We start from the raw sequence: 26349 nt of genomic DNA on the forward strand, positions 1-26349 counted from the left end.
ACTGGCAGTAGTGGACCCTGTGTTACATATTGAATGCGTTCGTGAAGAAGTAAGTCTCTAATAGTTGCCTACAAGTGTTTAGTGGGGTATTTATGTGGGATATGTTCAGTTTATATGTTAGAAGGCATGTATTTGGGAACAGCCCTGTGCTTATTTAGCTCAGATGTAAATGAGGCTAATGCTAATCGGCGAGCTCTGTTTGCATACGTGTGACATCAGAGGTGATTTAGGCCCTGTTTCCACGACAACGTTTCAACACCTAATCCACTAAAAAAAAGGAGTGTGTTTACACTGCAGCAGCGGACACAGAGACAACGATGTAGTTAGTATGCCAGGCCACTGGAGGGCACTGTTGCTTGATTTTGTAATGAAACTACACAGACGTGTGCAGACAGCAAAACACTATAAACTAGAAGAAAATGGAGAGAACCCGACATCCGCATGGACTGGTGAAACATCGGATGCTATCAGGGGAGAGTCTCAACTATTAAACTACTGATCTGGACGATAAAACTAGAATATGGACCGCGGGTCATACCACTACACGGCCGTCATGTTTGTTTACAACTGGATGAGCAGGAGGGAGAAGAATCTTTCCACCTTGGGAGCCGGATTAAAAACTTTGCGGATACAGTGCATCCGCTAACTGGTGCCGTGTAAACGGACCCCCCAAAAGTGAAGAAAGTTTTGCGGATACACTCAAATTCATTGTCGTGTAAACAGGGCCTTAATTCTAAGTTTATGGAGCATTATTATCATTATCGGTTACTTATTTGTATGTTGCTTATTTGTTACAGAAAACCACTCGTCATTCATTTTACATCATTAATGCTTCCTTCATCATTCTACTGTCGACATTCATCATTCTACATTCATTCAACATTCATCCTACGTTCACATCCACGTGCTGTACTGCCAACAGTTCGACTCTATTAAAGCAGATAAAGCTATACCCGGTGTCCATCTCTACTCTCTGACCGGAGAAGTGAATAAAGTGGCCCCAGCATCATCAGCTACACCCACATAATCAGCAATACTTACATAATCAGCTCCATTATAAAATTGTTTCGCTACGTCTTGTAATGGATCATCGAATTGAAGCCAGCTAAGCACAACGGAGGGGGAAAAGGCTTTTTTTAATTGTTAAATTCACAATTTAATATTCAAAATCCAGTGGCATAAAGATGCAGGAAACCAGTGCAGCTGCAGATGATTGCAACATTCCAAGGGGAAACCTGGCAGTGGGTCATTTCAATTACGGTGTCCGGCGAAACACTTAGGCTTGCTTCTAATTTGTCTTTATATCAATTAATAAATCTTGACAGCAACATTCCATCAAGGCACAAACTGAAGGTATGAAGGACATGCTGTTACACAGTGATTTAATTACAGGACTTTGCAATGATGTTGAGTAAATCCAAAACACACTGAGGACATGAAGCCAGACAGAAGAAATGATTACACAAAAGTGAATAAAAGTGACAATTGACTGTGTCAACAAAAAAAGATTTTGCCCTCAAAAGCTTCACCTTCAGTGTGAGACTACTATGTTTCTCCTGATATGGGGCTGATGCTAATCAGTGTTGATTGTATTTTATGCCTGAAGGCAGTAAAATGTGCTGATGAGAGCGCAACAATAAATGAACCTTATCACCTAATGGCATCTCTGCCCACCTTGTGACTTGGTGAAAAAGCCCCTGCTAAATGTCATGGTCAGACAGAATGCACATGTGAAATAATGAGAGAGAAATTAGTGATCCCACAGACGGATCGGTCGCTCATAATTATTGCTGAGCGGACACACGGGGGTCTCTTTGGACACATAGCCTCAGATTTTAAATACCATTCTACTTTTTCAGCACTAAACAAAAATCATTTTTGTAAAATGTAATAAGCACAGAAAAAAATTATTCACGACAGTCTTGCTCAAGTGGGAAACGTGTTTGTGTGTTTGTAACTTGAGTCCCATAAGAGCTCGCTGAACACAGCGCCAAAGCAAAGCTTATCTACTTAACTTCACTTTTCTTTGTTATACGTCAATATTCGAATCACATTTTATGAAGGTGTTAAATGGATAATCGTCAGCACTCTGCAGAGAGGTTTAAATAATGATTTGTACCAATTAACCCTCCAGGGTGAAATCAAATCTTGATAAGAAAATAAAGCAATTTTTTTTGGCCTCATTTATTGTGAAGTACTTCAATTGGTGATGCTGAGATTGTCACTCCAACCAAACCCTTGTTTCGCGTGTGTGTGTGTGTGTGTGTGTGTGTGTGTGTGTGTGTGTGTGTGTGTGTGTGTGTGTGTGTGTGTGTGTGTGTGTGTGTGTGTGTGCGTGCGTGCGTGTGTGTGTGCGGGCTCCTAATCTTGATAGCAGCTCTGTTTGTGGGGTCCATCCTCCCTTGTGAGGACCAAGTTGTCGACTCCACAAAGTTCAAGATGTGGTTTCAGTTGGTGTAGTTTAGATTGAGGACTAACTGTTGATTGTAAATTATCCTAATGAGTGGGCCTCAAAAGTAGAAAATGTCTTTAGTGTTTGTAGAGAGTGTGTGTGTGTGTGTGGGTGGGTGGGTGGGTGGGTGGGTGGGTGGGTGGGTGGGTGGGTGTGTGTGTGTATGTGTATGTGTATGTGTGTGTGTGTGTGTGTGTGTGTGTGTGTGTGTGTGTGTGTGTGTGTGTGTGTGTGTGTGTGTGTGTGTGTGTGTGTGTGTGTGTGTGTGTGTGTGTGTGCGTGTGTGTGTGGGTCAGTCGATTGAGGTTGGCTAAGAGGCTACAAAACGTATAATGTCAACAATAAAACCCTAATGGCCTCCGTGTGTGTGGTGTCCTTTGTTTTGCTCACAGTGTGGAGTTACAAAGGAAGTTCATGAAATGAATGCAAGTCACTGCGAAGTCCCTTGAACTTAATATAAAACAAGTTACAGTGAGTGACATCTCACTCAAACAAATGGTGGCTTGGAAATGTATTATTGCTTGAATTGCTTATTTATTGGATTGAGTGTTGAACTCGAAATGTGATGGAGTTACAGGGTTTGGGGGAGGAAGATATCAAACATGGTATAAAGGGTTACAGCAAGTAAAGCAAGAGAGATAATCCGTCACAAAGTCAAAGCTGTGGGAAAAACAACGGCAAGAAAAGTCACATGAAGGCCTTCAACCAGGAAAATATCTTATAATAAAGTTGTGGAGAGCCCTGCTGAGAAAATCCCACTCACATCACTAATGTCAGCATCATCGCTAAAGGATGAATAGATTTTCAAACGCAATCAAAATACATGTTTTCAGACGTTGTAAATAACATTTGCTGGATGTAAATAAATCTCTTAACATAAACTCCAAAATTGTCCAATATCTGGTAGACATGTCTGAGAATCCTTATTCATGAATGAAGGCATGTTTTATTGCTTGTGCATGTTATTTTAGCCATCTGTCAGTAAATCAGCTTGTGTGCGTGCAATATCAAGTTAACATTTATTTAAAATTCTGCAAACCTTCAGTAGATCAGGCTATGAGTGGGATAGTTTAGTGGGTATGACATGTAAGTCGAATTATTTTTGCAAACTGAAATTTGTTTGCACGCTCACTTTATATGGACTTATTACAACCTACTAAATTTAGAATTTTAGTAGATTAAGGTTAGGGTTTGACTTCTGGCAATTAATAGTTATTGCTGAGGTCAGTGTGCAGGGAACTTGAAGTCAATGCACTGTCCCCCAGAAGGTCATGAATATACAGCCTGTGTGTGTATTTAGGATGGAAATGCTCTGCAGAGCAGGGCTAAGTAGACAATCACTCATTCTGTGCAGCAGCAGAGGTGAAATGTGAGTAAACTCTGTGAATATCCACGGCCACCCAAGTGCCAGATGCTGGGAGCCAGTGCCAACGTGGCATGTGAATGACTCATTATATCAGAGGAGTGGAATCCACTGGCCTTTCTCTGATGGCTCTGCCACTCATTCAAACTCTGAGCACTTCTGCTCGAGACTTTTCCTCCATCGGGGGAAAGCAGCCAGCTGGGACACTTCCCAATTCATTATTGGCAGGAAAAAAAAAGAAGACTTTTATAAAGAATAGCAGTGAGAATAGGACCATGGGGAGGTGGCGATGGTATTAGACAAAGCAAAACAGTTTCCTGTAAGCAGCAGATTATGAAAACATTAAGCAACAATTACGGTAATGAGAGTTATTGAAGCGGCAAGGTAGCAGACAAGCTGTGTGCATCTGGTTGTTGCATCTGGCTGCAGTGGCAGAGCATCTGAAAGGGGCAGGCGGGAAGTCATTCATTTGTTATCGCTGTTCCTTCCCTGTGGATGGAGAAATGGCATGTCAGTAATTGCCATGTACTGAAAATGATCTCACAGGCTGCTTGTTGATGCATGCACTGCCATGGATACCAAGTGCACTGTCAGAAATGTTGAGGGCGTCATTTAGGGGTTAATCTAGGGAATGGCTTTCACTGGGCAATTTGTGTTCCTCCCGCCGTGTTAAGAAACGAGCACAAGATAGACCTTGAAATAGATGTGATTTACTGATAGGCTTCTGATTCTCTACAAAAACAGCCGCGTGCCACATACAAGCATGGCCTTGTGTTTAACCAGTGCTCAGTTTGTGTTATTTGAAAAAACACAGCTGTCAACATCTACACTGGCATTAGAATGTGTGCTGCTTTTCAGCCACTTGCATTGGAGTTATGTCATCTAAATCATCGCAAAATACCATAAACCATAGTCCCATAATCCTTTATTTGATGAACTGGCTGTTATTTCTATTTCTATAACCAATTCAATATCTCACATAGGTTTTACAACATGAGTTGAAAATGAGATGAAAATTGTAGAACAACAGTTCTATTATAGACAATAAATAATAAAGTCAGTCAGTTTCACTGTTTGAAATAAATACTGTAACACCACTGCCTTGGATAGTAATCTGATTGTGGTAACAGATTACACCCATTATTGCAATAATCATGCAATTACAATGACTCAAGTACCAGAGCTTGTTGTTCATTACCGTTGTTGTACGTTGAGCAAAAGAGCTTGATTGGTCCTGCTCTCAGTGCCCACTGTTAAACTTGACGTATTCTTCTCCGTCAACGTTTTTGCCTCAACTCCATCTTGGACTTCCGAAGTTCTGCATGGAGGTTTTATGTACCTGTTACGGGCGCTGCTCTCAGCTGACTCCTTTGCCTTGTGGGGCGGCATAGCTCGGTTTGTAGAGCGGTCGTCTCCCAATTGGAAGGTTGACGGTTTGATTCCCATCTCTGCCTGCCTACGTGCCGAAGTGTCCTTGGGCAATACACTGAACCCCTAAACTGCCACCATTGCAGTGACAGTGCCCTACATGGCTGCAGCCTCCAATGGTGTGAGAATGGGTGAGTTTGATGAGCTATGTGAAGTGCGTTGGGGCTGTTGTCAGCTAAAAAGCGCTATATAAGTTAGTCCATTTACCATTTGTGTCTAAATGCTCTCAGCAGTATAAAAGATTTGACAGGGAACAAACATGTTACAGAAGAGACACCTTCAGAGAACCAGACAGCTGATTGGTGCAGCCATAGACCTGTGAGACACATCAGAGAACGATTGACCTGTTTTGACCCCCTGGAAGCCACATGCCTTCAGGAGGGGGAGGAGCAGAGAGTGTTCTTGTTTGTTAGCTGTAAATTGTGATATTTCAGCATATTGTTGCAATTGAATAATAATCTCAGTTTTGTTCCTCCCGATTTGTTTGCGGATTATTTGTCAATGATGATGTACCATTTTCCGTAGCTCTTTTTTTGTCGCATAGCACCCAGCTCTGCAAGAGACTCTTTTACTTCACTAGTTTGGTTTTTCTCTTTATTTTTAACGGTTTTTTTATTATAAAGTTGTTTAGGTTCTTTTTGCTGCACTTTGTTGTTAATAATATAAAAGCCTTGTACTTGAACTGTAATGATCAACAGAGAGGGAAATAAATACCTCTGAGTTAAACCTATTTCCATCGGTTTGTTAAGTTGCACCCCTTTTATTCACATGGAGCCACAGTCTTAACAGTGCCACAAAGTAATTCATCACCAGAACACCAGGGAGCATCAAGTTTCTGAAGGATCTGTCATGAAAGGGCATGAAGCTTATTGGCAGTCTTTACTTGTCATACAACATGGTGTGTCGTGGCGATGTTTGGCAGTAACTGAAGCAATTGGATTTGATTTAAATGTGATTGGTTCTAATTTAACATCCAACTGTTTCCAACCAAATGGAGTCTCGTGAATACGGAACAAACCGGAAAATAATACCGGAAATGATCTAGTAGAGTGGACAGTTCACAACCTTTACGGTCTGCGGCACTTTGACGTGTAATCTTCGCAATGGCATCGATGTGACATTGCCAGAAGTCTGCATTTTGCATAAGCCACATACAATTTCAAGCGAAAACAAAAAACTTTTGTTGCATTTTTGTGGTTTGTTTCCATGACAACAGAGATCGAAGCCACTGAAAACACAACTGGAACTATTTCCCAAAAAGTCTGACTCCGTCTCCATGGAAACGAGAGAAAATTACCGTTTCTGAAAACATTTGGGGCCCGTCTCCTTGTAGATGGTGGATGCTGCTTCTGTGCATGAGCACCACGGCTATCGCAAATAGTTCTTCTGCACATATGAGAGTTGATGGACAATAAGAATGATGTTTACCTTGACAGTCATCGTAATAACAAACCAACTTCATCATTTGTTTGTACATATGTCTGTGTACTCCAGTTGTTAATGTTTATAGTGCATTGTTTACTGCACACGTGTGTGTGTGGTTTCATTACAAAAACAAGCAACAGGACTCTCTTGTGGCCCAACATGCTAACTACATCATTTTCAGCCTGTCATTTCTCTAGATGTGGATGTAGTTTTCAAAACGTTGCTGTCTAAGTGTGAAACTTTCCTGAAGTGAAAATGCAAAAACGATGCATTTTCAATCAAAATGTTGTTGTGTAAACATTGTGTTGTTCAGTCCTTTGTGTAGAAACATTGAAGGAGTTAACCTAAGTGTGTATCCACACAAAAGGTTAATAAGCATGAGTTTGCCTTTAGAGTTGCCTGCTGCCGTGTGCATGCTGCTATTTTAACATCTTTGGGAAAAATAAATTGACACAACAATGCATTTCTCCAAAAATGTTTAGTTTTTTCACCCCTCTCATAAAATTGTAATTCCCAACATAATCTGGCTTTTTTGAATGGTTTTCTGCTCCATCCATATTTTTAAGTGAAATAGCAATAAAGCCATCTCTGTAATAAAGTAAATTGCATGGTACATGTCATAAAAAAAATAAACTGACATTGTACGTGTGTGTGTGTGTGTGTGTGTGTGTGTGTGTGTGTGTGTGTGTGTGTGTGTGTGTGTGTGTGTGTGTGTGTGTGTGTGTGTGTGTGTGTGTGTGTGTGTGTGTGTGTGTGTGTGTGTGCGCTCGCGCGCCTTCACATTGTATTCAGTCTGCCTTCCTGGTTTGTCACTGACAATTTAGTGTACAATACTGAATCCTGCCCTCACTGCACCCAGTAGCCCATTTAATCAGGGAATGGGATTAAGGCTGAGCAGCCTGGCCGCAGACAAGACGTACAGTAACACGACTTCTCTACTAGAGACTTAAGATGGATGGGCCAGGCGATAGTCTGGATGGAACGCCTCCATTGGGCCGTTTGGCCTGGTGGAGCCCATCAATCAGGGCGGCATCAGAGGTTTAGGCTGAGGCTGTGTAATGATGCGAACAGCATGTGGCCGAGCCATCCCTGGCTGCTCAGGTGTGAGGGTCTGCCCTGTCCAGCAGTCCTCTCAGCTGCTTCGCCACCATCATCCATCAAACGCTGGCCGTATTCACAGAATGCAACAGATTTTCCGAGGTTTGGTGAGACAACTTCAAATCAAGACGGATGAAGTTCGACATGTAACATCTACTGAAATTACGTTTTGTTTGAATTTTGTGGTCTTTTTCTTATTTCGCTTGCAGTGTGCAACTAGCAGTTAACCCTTGAATGTACTTTTCTGAAGGAAAATGATTCATAGCAGTTTCAGTTGCACCTGTTTGGATGTTCCTAATGAAAATGAGTGCAAAAGTAAAGACCAGACAATCACTTTCTCTAATAGTGGTTGTACAGGAAGTTAGTCATTGGCCATTTTTATGTGCCCCATACTTAAGGCAGTGTAGATGCTTTAGTCTTTCTATAATGTTCATTAAAGGACATATTTTATGGCACATTATGTGCTTTATACCCCTCACACAAACATATTATGCTCCTGGATGGAGGTGGCCTTATGAGTCCCATAAAGCAGGCCATTGAATATGAGTGTAAAAGCTGCAGCTCGGTCTGGACTCAGTGTGAACAGAAGGTCATTTTGTGGAAAGCATGCACTGCAAAAATGTACGCTGATAAAAATGTCTGTGGTAGAGTTTCCAAGCTGCTAAAATACATCTGCGGCCTAATGGACCTCTCTCCCACACTGGAAGCAGGGTTCGGGTTTCAGTACATTATGGGACTGAATTAAAGCAAAGTCATTCTTTGGTCAAGGATTTGTTTTATGCTGTCACAATGTGGGCAGCTCTTTACCCCCGACGGCCCTGAAATTCCATTACGCGCACAATATTGCAATTATTTTTGGGTTTCAGTGCCATCATAAATTGAGTGCACATGTAGGGTCAGCGAGGCAAATGAGCATCGACAAGTGGCATATAAATCCTGCTCTTGTCTCTCGCTTGTCATTACACACTGCACGCGGGACCTTTTGGTATTTGTATTTCCATGAATGTGATAATGAAGGATGTTGAATCAACTAAGCATTTTCCATTTTTTCCCTATGTAATCAATGTTGAATGATTTTTTTTTTTTTAAAGCCTCTGTCTATGAATGGCTGATAATTGCTTTTTGTTCTTCACAGATGATTACTAGGGTATAGAGGCATGGCAATTCCTGATTAATGCCTCAAATTGGATTTCAAAACTGGCATTCGAGGTGTGAGGTAAGGCTTTACGATGCGTTTGTATGGATTTCAAATTTGCCTCTTTCTCCAAAATTTCTGCAACTCATTAGGAAGTGTGCTTTTTATGGGTTCATTAATTTGATACTGGTTGTTTCATTTATATGAAGAGGGATTTCACACTTTTGAAAAATTGAATGAGTAATATCCCCTCAAATCCGTGTAAGCCTATAAACCCTGGAGGGGGAATATTTCCTGATACAGTCATGCCACCTCCCAGTGCCTGTTCTTTTTTTTTCTATATCACATCTTGTTGATGTCATGCATATTTGACCATCTAATCAGTTGGACCTTTCTGAGTGAACTTCGTAATTAAAAGATGTGTTATTATTCTGGCTTTTAATTACATAACTATGTAACTTTGTTTTAATTAAAGGTAACCTCTATCCCACTGGGAGCAGCGTGGTTGGACTGGCTTTTGCGCGACAGAGTTTGAAAACCAATTTCTTACCCTGCACAAGCGTAATTATTATAAGGTTCAACCAAAGAAACTTCATGACCTTGAAAATAAGTGAATGGTCAACCCTTTGTGCCTATCACAGCATGCAAATTACAGAACTCCATGCTCAGTTAATGCCTGTAGGTGCACTCTCCTCACAGAATTTCACATTTTCTACTCTATACCCACCGGAGGAAAATGTAATCACGGGGTTAATACCAGCTTTTTATAAAGAGTGGTGAGGGCAAACGTCCTTTTTAGTAAGAGAGGGGCAACGTCTGCAGATTATTAAGATGTGTTGCCAAGACATAATGGGGTTCCGGCACATTACAGACACCTCTCCATGTCATTGGATTTTGTCAGGCATAAAAACAGTCATTTTACTAATGTGAACAAACCATTCTTCAGTGCCATGGTAATGATCAGGAAACGGAGTGCAGTCCAGTCAAGTCATCACTGTTCCACGGATGACCAGCCTCATTTTCCACAACGCCGTAGATGGCACTGTTGCACTGCTGACAGGCTGACAGCGTGACAGCAGGCTGATGTGCCTATTACAGAGCACAGATTGGGGTGTGAGTCCATATCTGCACGTTTACCCAAAAGCTGTTAAGAACCAATGGTGAAAAAGCTCAAAAAGTGAGAGCTTCCTCCCCATCATGCTTGTTGACTTTGTTTCTGTGCAGGAGATCAGAGTCTGGTGATTCCGGTGCCAGTATCATGTCGTGAAGGAGTATGTGAGGCTGATATGAGGTAATTATAAAGCCCACACTCAGCCAATTTGGAAGAAGAAAATGTTAATTTCCTGTGAAGCTTCAGGTGCTTGCTTGCTGTGAATTATGCATCGAAATAGGAGATGTCTTTCACCTTGACAAGCCTATTTTCTGCTCTGTCATTCCATCTGCGCGAATTAAACACATCTGTAAGCATGCAGCATGTGTTGACTGTCAATTCGGTGACATTCAGGATTTCCAGTTGATGCATTTATCAAATGTCTTGTTTTGCATATTGCTATGATGACACAAAAAAAATAACCCTCTTATTGTATTTCTGATAGTTGTAGCAAGAAGTTTTCAGGTATGTTAGAGGTAAAAGATTAAAAGAGCAAAAAACACGAGTGTTTTACGAGTGTAAAAACAAGATAACAATCACAAATGTAATGAAATGAAATGAAATGCAACACAATAAATGGAAAATATTAATAAGGAGCCATTGATACTGATAACCATACCGCGTATCGGGTCTAATACTGCACAATGAAATTGTACTCAGAAAACGCACCCCGATCAATTATTACGTGACGTCATGCGTCAGTAACATCAGCAGCAGATATACAAGAGCGCACGAGTGATGTCAGAGGTTTGGTGATCCTTTAATATTAATGAGAATGACAGAATATCGTTTGCATATGGATCATGAATTAGGCTTAATGGCATTTAATAAATACTTGTATCGGTACTTGGTATCAACAAATCGCTAAAGGTTAGAACTTGTACTTGTACTTGTCCTTTAAAAAACTGTTATCCGTGCATCCAGAAATATAAACATGTTTAACGATAATTACAAATGTCTGCCCTTTCAGCATGAAGTATATACAGTATGTTCTCTCCCCATGCATGCGCTTTCACCAGGTGCTCTGATTTCTAAAAACATGCTTGTGAGGTTAACTGGTGACCCCAACCGTGTGTGTGTGTGATTGTGTCTCTCTCTCTGCTGTATCCTGCTTCGAATTATGGAAATCCAGACTTCTACCAAAATGTTCAATTTAGTGTGAGACAACCTGTTTCTCAGAGCCAGCTATAACCAAAAGTGTTTCCATCCCTTCCCTATTCCTCATACATGGATTATGAGAGTATTTCCATTCCATGAAAACCATTATTTTCCACTCTAATTTGTCCTGCAGTAGTTTTAGCTGACATGCTTATTGAGCCCACAGAGGTAAATACCTCTGTCCCTCTGGGAGGATGAAAATTAGAACTGAATGTCTCAAGGATGCGAGGCACCTCAACACGCTACTTATTCAGGCAAACAACCTGCACATGGCAGTCCATGCAGGCCTTCAACCGGGGCTGTGGGCCTGCCTCGCGGCTCCACGATTTAACAAAGTGACGTTTTAATGAGTCTAGCTCCAAGGGACCCCAGTGCTGTTCTCATCCGATGTTCCCTGCTGAACAAATAAATAAATAAAAATGCAAGAACACCTGGTACTGAATAAATGCATGGCGTAGGAACATATAGCCCTCTGATGAGGATAACAGGATGATTTTCTCTGTCAAACTGTCCCAACTAAATCATGCATTAACTGGAATATTGTGCCAAAAATTATTACATGTGATGATGCAAGCATTGGACCTGCTTAGAGAGACAACATGTGAATGTTAAACTGAATAATGATGTGATGACATTCTGAATTATGGAATGAAAACTTCTCACTGCCCACCGTCCCTGGCAGTCTGGCCGATGAGGATTACCTCTTCACCGCAGCCATAACAAGCACATCAAGCAGGAGACTTGGCTCCAGTGCTTTAAGTCCTTTTAGAGGATCTCTCCACTCTGATGTGCATGATCATACAGAAGTGTGATGTGTTCAAAGATCAAGGAGGCTCACAGTCATACAGAGGAAGACTGGCCTCATTAGGGACAGAAAGTTCTACTTTTGAGACTTTATACATGTCACAAAAGTGTCTGTGAATTACATATGCTGTGGAAATACACCACAACGCAAACATCCGTGCCACTTTGTAAGGATGTGATTGAGCGACTCAAAGCATAATTTTCAGGATGAACAATAACATGAAATGATAATGTTACATGGAAATTCAAACATGTGACATGGGTTCTCATGTTTTTTCAAAAGTAAAAAATTACATTACAACACTACCTCAGACTGAAATACCTGTAAAAACAATGTCTGAACTAAGTTTTCTGAAAGAACTGAACCCTTTTTGGCAACATTTTAAATGATTTATATTCCCAAGATGCTTTTGACTTTGCAGATATGCAAATTAATGACTGCTCCTTGTTTTATAGGTATTTCGTAAGAGCAAGAAAACCAGAACAACATATATTGAACAACAAAGCTAACAAATTTTGATTATTTTCCACATTCAAAGATGACATAGACATCCACGTATATAATCAGTTACAAAATTTAAATGTGAGAGTGTTGTTGAAGGATTTTTTTTTTCTGATATAGGAGCCATAATAGATACAATTTGTACCAATATTATTCAGAGGGTGTCATGACCTCCACCTCTGGCTCTGCCTAGTGGCAGCATTTTTCCCTTCCCCCCTCCCTCTTTTCCTTTTTCTCAGGTGGGCGTGTGCTGCATGCTGTGTGCGGTGTGGAGTGCAGTCATCTGATTTACCTGAGTGCACTCACCTGAGGCAGGGCATGGCTACACCAATCAATTCACCTCACTCCCCATAAAGCTGGCTTCAGATCAAGACTCGGCGCCGGACCGTAAACTATTGACAGTGTTGGGATTTATGGTTGGTTATTAGCATTAAATTACTGTAAGTAATAGATTACTGAAAGTAATAAATCACTGGAAGTAATTTATGAAAAATTTAAATTATTAATGGAAGTAAACGGTCATTTACTCATTAACAACTCCTAAAGTAATTGAATAATTACTTTAAAAAAACATGAATAAATTATCAAAAATAATTTATTAATAAAAAACTTTTTAATTTGCATATATTTGTTATTTATGTATTAATAATAAATCGGGGCACCACCAGATAAACTGGAAATAGCTAATACCAAAATATCAGTCTCGTTTGTAAAAGTTTATTTTAGTTAGTTAATATTTCTGCATAAAATATAACAATCTTAAGTAAAATGGACCAGTGATTTGTCAACAATAAATACACAAGAATCACCAAAAATCATTCAATTCAGCAAACAGGTGTTTATTAATAAAAATGTATTAATTCATAAATAATTCTGAAATCATCTCATAAATCAACACATTCAAGTAGCAAACGACATCTAACACGGAGATCTCATCTATTAAACAGCAAACACTATGTACAAAGAGTGTGTGTGGGGGGTGGGGGGGTGGAGTGATGAGTGTGAGAGGGATTGCGATGACCCACGCGAACACTCGAGGCGTTTGACTCACTCTTTCTGAGGATGCGGCGGTTGCTTAGCGGCCGGATAAACAAGACGTCAAGAGGGGGAGAGAAGAGAAAGACAGAGAATTCTTGCAAGGCTCGGTTCTGAACCCTGGTTCCTCCACACCGAGCTCCCAGTGGGCCAGGAGCTCACTTGGACCTCTGGTTCTGAGGTGGAAAACCCGATTCCCGGACTTAGTTGGTGCGCGTGAACGTGCGTACACAAACATACGAGATGCTGCGGCCTTCTGAGCGGCACATTGAAACACATTGCATTTTCAACAGAACATCATTCTAACAATATCTCTGCCCAGACAAAAGCTCTCACCCTCCGTGGTTTGGTGCTGTTGGTTCTAGGAGACTGTGGTAACTGGTTGTTACCGGGTCTGAATTCAGCATCCTGAATTCAGAGGCCTGGCTTCAGCTGCAGGAGTGGGCAGCGCGGCAGATGATTCTGGAGAGGAGACGCTGGCTCTGGTCTCCAGAATTTCCCAAAAAAGGAAAAATAGAGGAAACAGAAGATGTCGTCCAAACTGGGTCCTGCTCGTCCAGTGGGCTGGAGTTGATGTTTCTTTTGTTCCCACTTGATGCTCTCCAATACCATCCTGAGGAAAGCAGAGACTTGTGTCTCCCTCGATGGTCAGATTGAGAAGCAGAGGGAGTTGGTTTGAAAAGTTTCACCAGTCTTGAATTTCGGACCCCTGTGGTGTTCGCGTCGGATTCGACTATCCTTATTAGTTGTCAACCTGGGGGGTCGTAAAACTGGCTCGCTCCCCTGCTGTTTAATGGCCTGTTCACTGTCCCTGGTGATTCTCCTCTGGGGGAGAAACTTTGTGGAGCAGTTCACTGGAATCTTCAGCCCAACAACAGTTAGTTGCACCTTGCTCTGTTCTGCATTAATCCCGTCTTCCCCCCTGCTGCAGTTCTGGACCAACCCTGCCGCACCAAGCCCCTGCTTGTGACTCCATTCATTGGCACCACTCAACGGCTTCAGCTCAACGGAAGGCTCCCTGATCACCCTCCATAAGGCTGCAGCATATGCCCACCGTCCAGCTTCCTCACCGCCGACCACGCCCTCCTACATTTACCCACTTCATACCAGGCAGTGTGCTGCCTTCAGTCTCTTGCTGGGTCCTAATAGTTACTTTTGAGTTTTACCGTAGAAGTGGCATAGTTTCTGTGTTTGTACTTCTGTTCAGATTGTGTCCCATCTTGGTGTATTTGCTTAGTTCAGCAGTTTCTTTGTTAGCATTTGCTTTGTAGTTCAGTCACTTCTGCCCCTCCTTTGGTTCTCCGTCCTCTTAGTTATCCTCTTTGTAACAGCTCCGCTATCTTATTTCTTGGGTTGAGTCCCTTGCCACCTTTTACTAAAGTACATTGAGAGAACTCCTGGTACCGTGTCTCTGTCCGCACCTGAGTCTCTGAGTGTGAATCATGACAGTATGGTGCGGCCATGATGAACTCAGCAGACAATGTGACCGGCACTGATCAGACCTCTCAGGCACCAATTCTAGAACAAGGCGACGTCACGGCGCCATGTTAGGTCGCCACAACATGTTATTACGCACTTTAGTAGAGAGTAATAATGCCCTGTTAAATCAAGTTTCTCAGCTAACCAGTAAGGTTAATTCATTAACCACATTAAGGACTGCATCCTCAGCTGACCCATTAGCTTCTGTCCCCGCTTCAAGTTCAGCATCTTCTGACACTAATCCTTCGAAACTCCTGTTTCCTCGTGAGCCCTCGGTTCCCATACCTGCTGGAGACTTGGGTTCCTGTCAAGCTTTCCTCACTCAGGTTTCATTGGTGTTTGAGTTGCAGCATATGTCTTACGCCTCTGATAGGTCTAAGATAGCTTATTTGGTGGGTTTGCTGAAGGACCCTGCGAGGGATTGGGGAGCATCTGTTTGGGAGAAGCAAGGTGAAATATGCTCATTATATTCAGCTTTCACCATTGAGATGAAGAGGATATTTGATCATCCTGTTCGGAGCAGGGACGCCGGAAACAGCCTTACCGCCCTCAGAAAGGGGGCAGAATTCGCCGTGGAGTTTCGCACCCTTGCAACTGGGAGTGGATTTAACGATGCAGCTCTGCAAAATGCCTTCTACAAGGGTTTAAACGAGGTATTGAAGGACGAACTAGCCACACGGGAGGAAGAGGCCAACCTGGATGCCTTCATCGCTTTGCCTATTAACCTCGATAATCGTATAAGTGAATGCAGACGACAACGTAGCCAGCGACCCTTTTCTACCGCATCCCGCTTCTCGAACCCGGGTCAGGCGAGTCCTGTGTCCTCTCAATCAGCTGAAGTGGAACCTGAGCCAATGCAGATTGGGTGGGTGCAACTCATACCTCAAGAGAGAAGACAATGCCGAGCCACGAACGCTTGTCTGTACTGTGGTAAGACAGGCCACTATATAGCAACCTACCTCACCCGTCCGGCAAAAGGTTTGGCTCCCCAGTAATGGGAGGCATCCAGGTGAGCCGAACCATGACCTCCTCTAGCCACGTCTCCAACTGGCCGCCTCTCTCTGCTGGCAAGCTCAACCTGTTTCAGTAAACTTTTTTCGATTGAGCCTCTCGAAGTCCCTGTCGAAGCCCGTGCTCTAAATAGTGTTCCGTTGGCCCAAGTCCGGTTCCGATCAGTCCCCGTTAAGTTGGTCTTGGCAGGCAAGCATCATGAAAGACTGAGGTTTCATATTATAGACCACTCCAACCCACCGGTAGTCCTTGGTTACCCCTGGTTGAAGCTGCACAACCCCCAGATAGACTGGAGCAGGGCTAAGGTTACATCATGGAGCCCACAGTGTCATGACAGCTGCCTTCGATGTGCCCTGACCCCAGCAGCTGCTGGTCTTCACCCATCACCTGTTCCAGTTGACCTGTCCAAGGTTCCTCCGGAGTATCACGACCTGGCACCCGTGTTTAGTAAAGAAAACACCCTCTCTCTTCGCCCCCATCGTCCTTACGACTGTGCTATAGAGCTCCTTCCCAGCGTGACCCTTCCCAGAAGCCGCCTGTATAACTTGTCCAAGCATGAACAGACGGCCATGGAGAATTACATCCGTGACTCGCTGGCTGCTGGAATCATCAGACCCTCCTCCTCTGCAGTTGGTGCAGGTTTCTTCCTTGTGGATGAGAAGGATGGCACCCTCCGTCCCTGCATAGACCTTCGTGGCCTGAATGACATTGCAGTTAAGAATCCATACCCCTACCTCTGATCAACTCAGCATTTTCCTCGCTTCATGGTGCCAATTCAATTCAATTCAATTCAATTCAATTTTATTTGTAAAGCGCTAAATCACATCAACAAACATCTCAAAGCGCTCTTACAATGATAGAGTACAACAGGACCCAACTAAACCCTTCCAAAGCAAGCAGGTGAACAAGCAACAGTGGCCAGGAAAAACTCCCTCGCATGGAGAGAAGTTCAAGAACTCCCTCTTCAGGAAGAAACCGTGGGGCGGACCCTAGACTCTGGAAGGACGGCCATCCGCCTTGACCGGTTGGAGGGAGAAGTACATGGGATAGGACAGGGAGAGAGAGGAAAAGAAGAGGGAGAGAGAGAGTGGCAGACAGGCCAGATAAGTACAAATACTAAGAAAAGTCTATGATGAGCGTTGGTCTGATGATGAGCCAATCTCAGTCTGGAGTTTAAGGGCCGTGCCGTTGCGGTGGGGTCCCGGTGCTGTGGTGGGGTCGGGTAGTAGGACCGTCGTAACTCCACTCTGTGAGTCTTGGGTCTGATCCCCTGGATCCTGCTCTCCTCCTGTCAGGGATAAAAAAGACGGCGGCAGTGTCTGGTGGCTCCAGTAATGTTGTTACACAGAGAGAAAGAAAGAAAGACAAGAAACAGAACCTCCAAATGTAGAGTTCCTCCCTTTAACGGGAGAGAAAAAATCCCCTCAGCAGTCTAGGCCTATAGCAGCTCAACTTAGTGCTCCTATTTTATTCCTATTTTATTCCTAAGGATAAGCTTTATCAAATGGAATGTTTTTAGTCTACTCTTAAATAAACTAATGGTGTCGGCCTTTCGGACCGAGGCTGGTAGTTGATTCCAGAGTAAAGGAGCCATATGGCTGAAACTCCTGCCTCCTGTTTTACTTTTATGGACTTTAGGGATTACCAACAGTCCTGCATCCTCAGAGCGAAGGGCTCGTGGAGGGTGATAAACTTCTAGAAGTTTCTCGATATAGGACGGAGCCTTCTGATGAAGAGTTTTATATGTGATCAGAAGGATCTTGAATTCTATTCTAGATTTAATTGGAAGCCAGTGTAAGGATGCTAAGACTGGGGAGATGTGCTCTCTTCTTCCAGTTCTGGTTAGTAAACGTGCAGCAGCTTTCTGCACTAGCTGTAAGGTCCTAACAGAGGAGTAAACATCTTCACCAACATCTTCACCAAACTCGACCTCAGAAATGCTTACCACCTCATCCGGATCCGCCAGGGGGATGAGTGGAAGACAGCTTTTAACACTCCATTGGGACACTTTGAGTACTAGGTGATGCCTTTTGGGCTCACTAATGCCCCTGCTGTTTCCCAAAGCCTCATCAATGATGTCCTTTGGGATATGATAAACCGGTTTGTTTTTGTTTATTTAGATGAAATCCTCATCTAATCCCGGACCCCCGAAGAACACAATCTGCACGTCTGACAATTTCTGGAGCGACTTCTCAAGAATCGTCTGTTTGTGAAGGCGGAGAAGTGTGAATTCAACACCTCTACTACGTCCTTCCTTGGATCTATCATCTCCCGGGGGGAGATAAGGATGGAACCTCAAAAGCTAGCCGTGGTAAAAGATTGGCCAGAACCAGAGGACCGGAAACAACGGCAGCGTTTCTTAGGCTTTGCCAACTTTTATTGAAGGTTTATTAGGGACTACAGCAAGGTGGCTGCACCCCTTACCGCACTGACCTCCACCTCATGAACCTTCTTCTGGACCGCTGAAGCAGCCCAAGCCTTCCAGTCATTGAAGGACCATTTTACCTCGGCACCAATCTTGATTCAACCTGATCCAACGCTTCACTTCAACGTTGAAGTAGATGCATCTGATACTGGGGTTGGAGCAGTATTATCTCAGCGCACCCAAAGTGATAATAAGCTGCATCCATGTGCCTTCTTTTGCCGTCGTCTCTCCTCAGCAGAACGGAACTATGATGTCGAGAACCGAGAGTTGCTTGCAGTGAAGATGGCCCTCGAGGAGTGGCGACATTGGTTGGAAGGAGCTGAACAACCGTTTGTGGTTTGGACCGACCACAAGAGCCTTGAGTATGTTCGCTCTGCCAGGAGGCTGAATTCCAGACAGGCTCGCTGGGCACTATTTTTTGGCCGGCTCCAGTTCACACTAACGTATCGTCCTGGATCCAGGAATGTGAAGCCTGATGCCCTGTCCCGCCTGCACTCCATGGAAGAGCCTTCCAGAGAACCTGAGACCACCCCGCCCAAGACCTGCCGAGTAGCCACTCTGACATGGGAAATTGAGAACCTAGTACAGTGTGCACCAGACCAGTCGGACAATCCAGGTACTGGTCCACCCAAGACCCTCTTTGTCCCTAAATCTGTTTGCTCGCAGATTCTCAAATGGGCTCACTCATCTCGCTTGACCTGCCATCCTGGAGCTGCCCTTGGTGTCCTAAGGCAGAGGTTCTATTGGCACACCATGGAGAAGGACTCTAAGGAGTTAGTCGCAGCCTGTCCTGTCTGTGCCCGTCAAAAGTCCTCGAACAAGCCCAGTTCTGGTCTACTGCTGGCTCTACCTATTCCACACCGGCCCTGGTCCCACATTGCAGTGAACTTCATTACGGGATTGCCTCCATCCGAGGGTAATACTACAATCTTAACTGTGGTTGATCGTTTCTCTAAGGCTGCACATTTTATTGCCCTACCTAAACTTCCCTCTGCTAAGGAGACTGCTGAGATATTGGTCTCTCAAGTTTGCAGGATCCATGGAATACCTGTGGATATAGTGTCGGACCGAGGATCTCAGTTCACGTCAGAAGTGTGAAGGCTTTTCTGCAAGGCTCTGGGTCCCACCGTCAGTCTGACATCTGGGTTTCATCCACAGTCGAATGGTCAGACAGAACGAGCGACCCAGTCCCTGGAAATCATGCTGAGATGTGTCATAGCAGAAAATCCCACAGCCTGGAGTTCTCAGCTTCCATGGGTAGAATATGCACACAACTCATTGACTAACTCATCCTCTGGCTTATCACCCCTCTAGTGCTCCGTGGGGTACCAGCCACTATTGTTTCCATCTCAGGAGAGGAGATTGCGGTTCCATCTATTCAGGCCTTCATCAGGAGATGTCAAACAATTTGGAAGAGGGCTGGGGCCTCTCTGATCCGGCCTAAGCAGAGGATGGAACAGCAGGCTAATCGCAGATGTATATAGTGTATACACTGGCGGAGGGAGTGCATCTGCCATTACCTTGTCATGACCTCCACCTCTGGCTCTGCCTAGTGGCAGCATTTTTCCCTTCCCCCTCCCTCCTTTCCTTTTTCCGAGGTGGGTGTGTTCTGCATGCTGTGTGAGGTGTGGAGTGCAGTCATCAGCTCAACGGAAGGCTCCCTGATCACCCTCCATAAGGCTGCAGCATATGCCCACCATCCAGCTTCCTCACCGCCGACCACGCCCTCCTACATTTACCCACTTCATACCAGGCAGTGTGCTGCCTTCAGTCTGGGTCCTAATAGTTACTTTTGAGTTTTACCTTAGAAGTGGCATAGTTTCTGTGTTTGTACTTCTGTTCAGATTGTGTCCCATCTTGGAGTATTTGCTTGTTCTTCGTCCTCTTACTTATTCTCTTTGTAACAGCTCCGCTATCTTGTTTCTTGAGTTGAGTCCCTTGCCACCTTTTTATTAAAGTACACTGAGAGAATTCCTGGTACCGTGTCTCTGTCCGCACCTGAAGGCCCCTGCATACTCCCTTTTTGAACCCATAAGAACAAGAAGAAAATTCATCAGTGACGTCAGCCAGATGCCGAAAAAAAAAGCTTTTTCGGCAGAACTGTTCATACTCCGATAAGAAGCTGTCAAACTCGCAGGCCACGCCCCCTCACAGCAGCCACACATCTGTGATGCGGCGTTTAAACCTTATAACTGCAGTTTATTTCTCGCCTCCAGAGCTTTCAGAAATACATTTCTCTGAAGTTTTTCAGTAATAAAAGAGAGTTTTTGTCCGAACGCAATGTTGGTCCGGTTTTAACTACAGGAGCTGACAGCTTTTCGTGATGCGTTCAGGTGCATCATGTAAGCCTGCACTCCAACATTTTAACTTATTAGCGAACTGGAACACACATGCGCAGCACACGGCAGTGCAGAAGTTTTGGCAGTGCGGCACCCAAATAGTTCGGCCAGGGCGGTTGGCACAGCCGAAAATAATTTCTTCAGCCAGAGGGAGCTGGCCGAAGGAAATGACGTCATTTTGTTCGGCAGGATCCCGCACTGCCGAACTTTGTTCTTGTTCTTATGGAGTATTAAGAGGCGTTGAGTCTTTGAGTGTGACTCATGACAGAGGGGAAGTGTAAAACTCCCACAAATCACAAGTATTTCATAATCTATAGCTTGAAAAGATTCTTACAATGGGTAACATATCAAGGTTGTCATATCTTGTACACTCCCAAGATATATAATATATATTCCAAATAAATCTGGAATGTGCAGAATTGACCAAATATAGTGAGTTGCTAGATCAATGATTTAATATAAATGCATCAATTATTCGTATATGTCAGTGAAATACACATATCAATGTGTTCACATGAAAGACGAGTAAAAATATCCACTTTTTTTTTTTTTTTTTAAATAGAGTAGTTTGCATGGTACATGTGTTCTTCTCCATGTAAGTCCGTTTTAATTGCCAGCAAATCAAAATGTCAGATACTTTAAATTTAAGGCAAATGATCTAGAGGTGGAGTTTGACAACCCATCTTATGAAAGCAGTAACATTATCGTTTTCAGACCATAATGCTTCACGGTGGAATAGTGGTTTGCACTCACACCTCACACCGAGAATATAGAATAGAATAGAGATATTTTATTACCCCAGGTCTTCTAAAGATTGCTGATGCACTCCAGCCCTCCGCCACAAGCGGCGCTAGCATAAAAATGGCCGACAGCCATCACTTCCTGTCGGCAAGTCGATGCTTCTGCTGCGACCACGTACTGACTCAAGCTACAAACAAACCTTCAGAAAAGTTACCATAACTTTGAAACCACATCTCGACAATTCACACGATTTGACGGTGAGTGGTCGAAGCCCAGTCTCCACTGAACCAGTATGTTAAATAACTGATTGCAGTGAGTAAAAAATTTATTCTGTATGAACATCGCTACTTCCGGGTTAGCGGGAGCCGTGATCGCGGATATCACTGTTTAAAGTGTATATATTTCAGATTGTGTTGCGCAACTGTTTTGATGATTGATTCCGGAAAGAAATTATTTTTTAATTATGAACATGAACCCTTAAATTTGTGAAACTTATGAGATTTTCTCCTGACCTTGTTTTCAGATCAGGTTTTTTTTTCTCCCCCCTCCTGCCCCAGTATTCCTCTGTGAGAGGTGGCAAGCTGATCCGGTAGGACCCCCTTTATTCCTTTTTTGTTGCATCCACCGGATACCCTTTTTGTTGGATCATGATTCTTTTCCATTCTTTTTTTGATCAATGAACTTTGTTTTTTGAAAAAGGATCTGATGAACTCTGAACTCTGGTTTTTTTGGAAACAAGATTCTGCCTTTTCTTTTGAGAGAAACACTAAAAGAAACGCTGACTAAAGTTCATACAGGTTTTTTGGTTAACCGTATCTTCGTGTAGTTATTGTTGTCATTGTTGTGTTTGTTATTGTCATGTACACTTTAAAACGTTAATTTAGATTTATATGTTCAATGTGTTTAACTATTTTGTTTTCAATATAATTCACCTACAAAACCTTATTTCTGTGTCTCCGCTTTTCATTCACCCTTCATTCAGGCGACATTGAGTCCCAGCTAAAGCTAATGACCAAGAGTAAACAGATTTAAACGGATTGTAATCCACTGCGGTGGAAACGACGTTCGCCTGAAGAAGTCTGAGGTCCTCAAAGCTAACGTAGAGTCAGTGTGCACATACGCGCGGACCATTTCAGACGAAGTAGTTTTCTCTGGCCCCCTCCCAAACCTCATCAGTGACGAGATGTTTAGCCGCACGTCATCTTTTAACCGCTGGCTGTCAGGGTGGTGTCCCAGTAACTCGGTAGGCTTCATTAATAATTGGAAGTCCTTCTGGGGCAAGCCTGGTCTCATCAGGAGGGACGGCATCCATCCCACGTTGGATGGAGCGTACCTCTTATCTAGAAACATAGTTAAAAGCTTAGCTCCTCCATCCTGACGCACCAGAGTGGGGACCAGGCAACAGAGTCGCAGTCCTACACGCCTCTCTGAGTTTCCCTCTCGGCAGTCACCAACCATAGCTAACTTAGTTAAACATCCCATAGAGACTGTGTCTATCCCTCGGACCACCAGAAGTATAAAACTATCTAAACCTAGGAAAACAACTTCTAATGACTACAAAAACTTAATCCGTATCAAGTGTGAAACTAGACAAAATCAAGACAAAAAAATTAAATGTGGTTTCCTGAACATTAGATCTTTATCATCCAAAGCTCTTCTAGTCAATGATCTGATAAGCGAACACAACATTGATCCCTTTGGATTAACAGAAACCTGGCTACGTAAAGATGAGTATGTTAGTCTAAATGAAGCCTCCCCTCCAAGTCATACTAACACTCAAATAGCTCGTGAAAGTGGTCGAGGAGGGGGCGTGGCAGCATCTATAACTCTCAGTTACTAATTAATATTAACCCAAAATCCAACTTTAGTTCTTTTGAGAGTCTGAGCATGACCATGCGACACCCGTCAAATAAAATAGTAAATTCCGTAGAATTTGTAATCATTTATCGTCCTCCTGGACCTTATTCAACTTTTTTAACTGAATTCTCTGAATTTTTGTCAGATCTAGCCCTGACTAAAGATAAGGTTATCATGGTAGGAGACTTCAATGTTCATGTTGACGTAGAAAATGATAGTTTCAGTGCCAGCTTTAAATCTACACTTGACTCTCTAGGTTTCTCTCAGGTAGTAGACGGGCATACCCATAAACATCTCCACACCCTATACCTTATTCTAACTTATGGTTTGATAATAGAGCATCTGACCATCTCTCCTCACAATGATTTCCTGTCAGATCACTTCTTAATAACCTTTGACTTTGTTCTAAATAGTTATAAACCTCCGGCTAAAGCCGTGTTAACCAGGTCTCTCTCTGATAACATAGTAACTAAATTCAAGGAAAGAATTCCCTCTGCTATAGAATCAGTAGTGAATCTTCCTGACCCGTATACTGTTGCTAGCTCAGACATTGAATACCTAACAAACAGTCTGACAGATATGCTAAAAACAACGTTGTATCCCCGATACAACCCAGCGAGTAGTGACAGCATGAATCAGCAAGATCAGCAGCTAGTGCGCAAGAGAGCAGAGCAATGTTTGCGGTTTGGGGATTTTTTGATGTTAATGACGGTAACTATAGTGCAGATAATATGGTAATTCGATCTTGTGTGAGGTCTTTATATAGTAAAGATTGTTTTAATTCTTTTAACAGCAATGGATATGGTTTTACCTTCATTACCCTCTAATACACCAACTTCTACACCTTCGGGGTTCATTATCAATTCTACTCGGTTATCATCCCTGCAACTCCAAATCATGACTGTAAAATAACTACAGATATCACGTTCATATTTCACATGGATCCAACGAAAATCTGAAAATAATTTGATCATCATGTCTAAAGCGTCATGGTGAGCTTCACAGACAGCACTACCAGTGGGGTGATAATTATCATATTTGTATAAATTGGCTCTTCGTACAATGCATGATCAATAATCCCATTGTGGTGCCATAAAGCCACCCTGCACTGACAGTAGATAATAATTTACCCAAAAACGCAACATGTTTGAGTCCCTGGTTTGACAAGTATACATTTCCTACCTGGAGATGCTGCATACTGTTACTCTAACTTCTTGGTATCCTTGCTTTGCACAAGAGCTTGAGCAATGTCCGCGCTTTGGGGATTATTTATTATTAATGAGAATGAAAAAAGACAGACTGTAAATTATTTTCTGCCAAAATATCAAGCGGAGGTGAAAGAGAGTTAGTACAACATCAGCAACTTCATCACCAGAGACATTTAGACTAGCGGAGTTAGCTGGATGTTGCTCATTAGTTTAACTGCTCGTGAATCCAGGAGGGTTTTACTTTGAGCCAAGCTACATGCTAAACATGAATAAAGTATGGATGATAAAGTTGCCACACAGGCCCGGAGTGGCTAATCAGGGGGACCGGGACAATACCCGGTGGTCCGGTTTGATGTTTGGGCCACTAGGGCCGGTGTTCACTTTTATTAAATTATTTTATCGGATGGTGTTTTCATTTTTTTTTCTACAGCACTAGGTTGATCACACACTCTTTCCACTGGCAGACGCACCCTGATGACGTAACACGTCCATTCACTTGGTCAGTGGCGTTTGAAAGAGCAGAGAAGGCTAGAATTAAAAAGAGGAAAGTTCTGGAAACAGATGGAACAAAATGTGCTGAGATTGGCAACTTGTTCATTAAATCCAGCCTCACGGTTAGAAACAACAAATGCGGATGGAACAGGTAAGATGTTTAACTTTGCCTCCAAACCACTGTTCAATTTAATTATCAAGTCGATGACTTCTGTGGCTTATAACATAAAATTATATCATTTGAATAATAGTATGATGCAACACCACATAACTGGGAAACTTTGTCTTAAAGCTGCTCAGAAACCAGATCCAGCAGCACCAAGCAGGTCGGACTGATCACAGGATAGATCATATTATTATATTCAATATAATGATCAGTAGGATGGAGACCTGCTCCATATGAGAAATGTCCTGAGATTCTAGATGATTCAGCTCTACATTAATGAAACTGAAGTGAACTGTGTGAAAAGGGTATCACGCAGAACACAAGGATGGAGGACCTGGTGATATCTGGACTGGAGACAAACCACCGGACCTCTGCACGGATTACAGCAGGTGACAGGGACGGTGAGGACAGTGTGAACTACACACTGGAGCAGCAGGTCAGGAGCTTCTTCAGCAGCAAGACATTCACATAGGCAGTCAGAATATAACTGCCGGCCACACTTTACCCTAAAGAATAGACAATAGGGCCAAAATCATCATTCGATTTGTAAATAGAAAACACAAAATGAATGAATGAATGAATGAATGCTTTATTTCGGTTAAAAATAAAAAATAAAAACAAAATCATGTTTTTACAAAATAAACAGACAGCAACCGAAAAAGGAATAGGCTGAAGCCTCAAGGCTTATTTGTGCCTATCCTGTACCATCATAGGATTAACTGAATAATTCACAATAAAACATCACTAATACTCCATTACTACTGAAAAATCTAATTCAATCAAATTTCATTGTAACCTTTGATAATATTAGACTTTAAAGTCTTCTTGAAAACATACATAGAATTACACATCTTTATTTCATCATTAAGTCCATTCCATAATTTTACACCCAAAACTGACACACATCTGTACCTGATATTAGTTCTTACTTTGTGAGTGTCAAACATTAGCAAACCCCTTAGGTTATAAATCCCCTGCCTTAGTTTAAACAATTTTTGAATACAACCTGGAATTGTCTTATTTACCACTCTAAACATAATTTCTAATGTTTTTGAATATACAATGTCCAAAAATTTTATTG

This window comes from Lipophrys pholis, assembly GCF_963383615.2.
Source record: "Lipophrys pholis genome assembly, chromosome: 3".
In the NCBI taxonomy this organism is placed as follows: Eukaryota; Metazoa; Chordata; class Actinopteri; order Blenniiformes; family Blenniidae; genus Lipophrys; species Lipophrys pholis.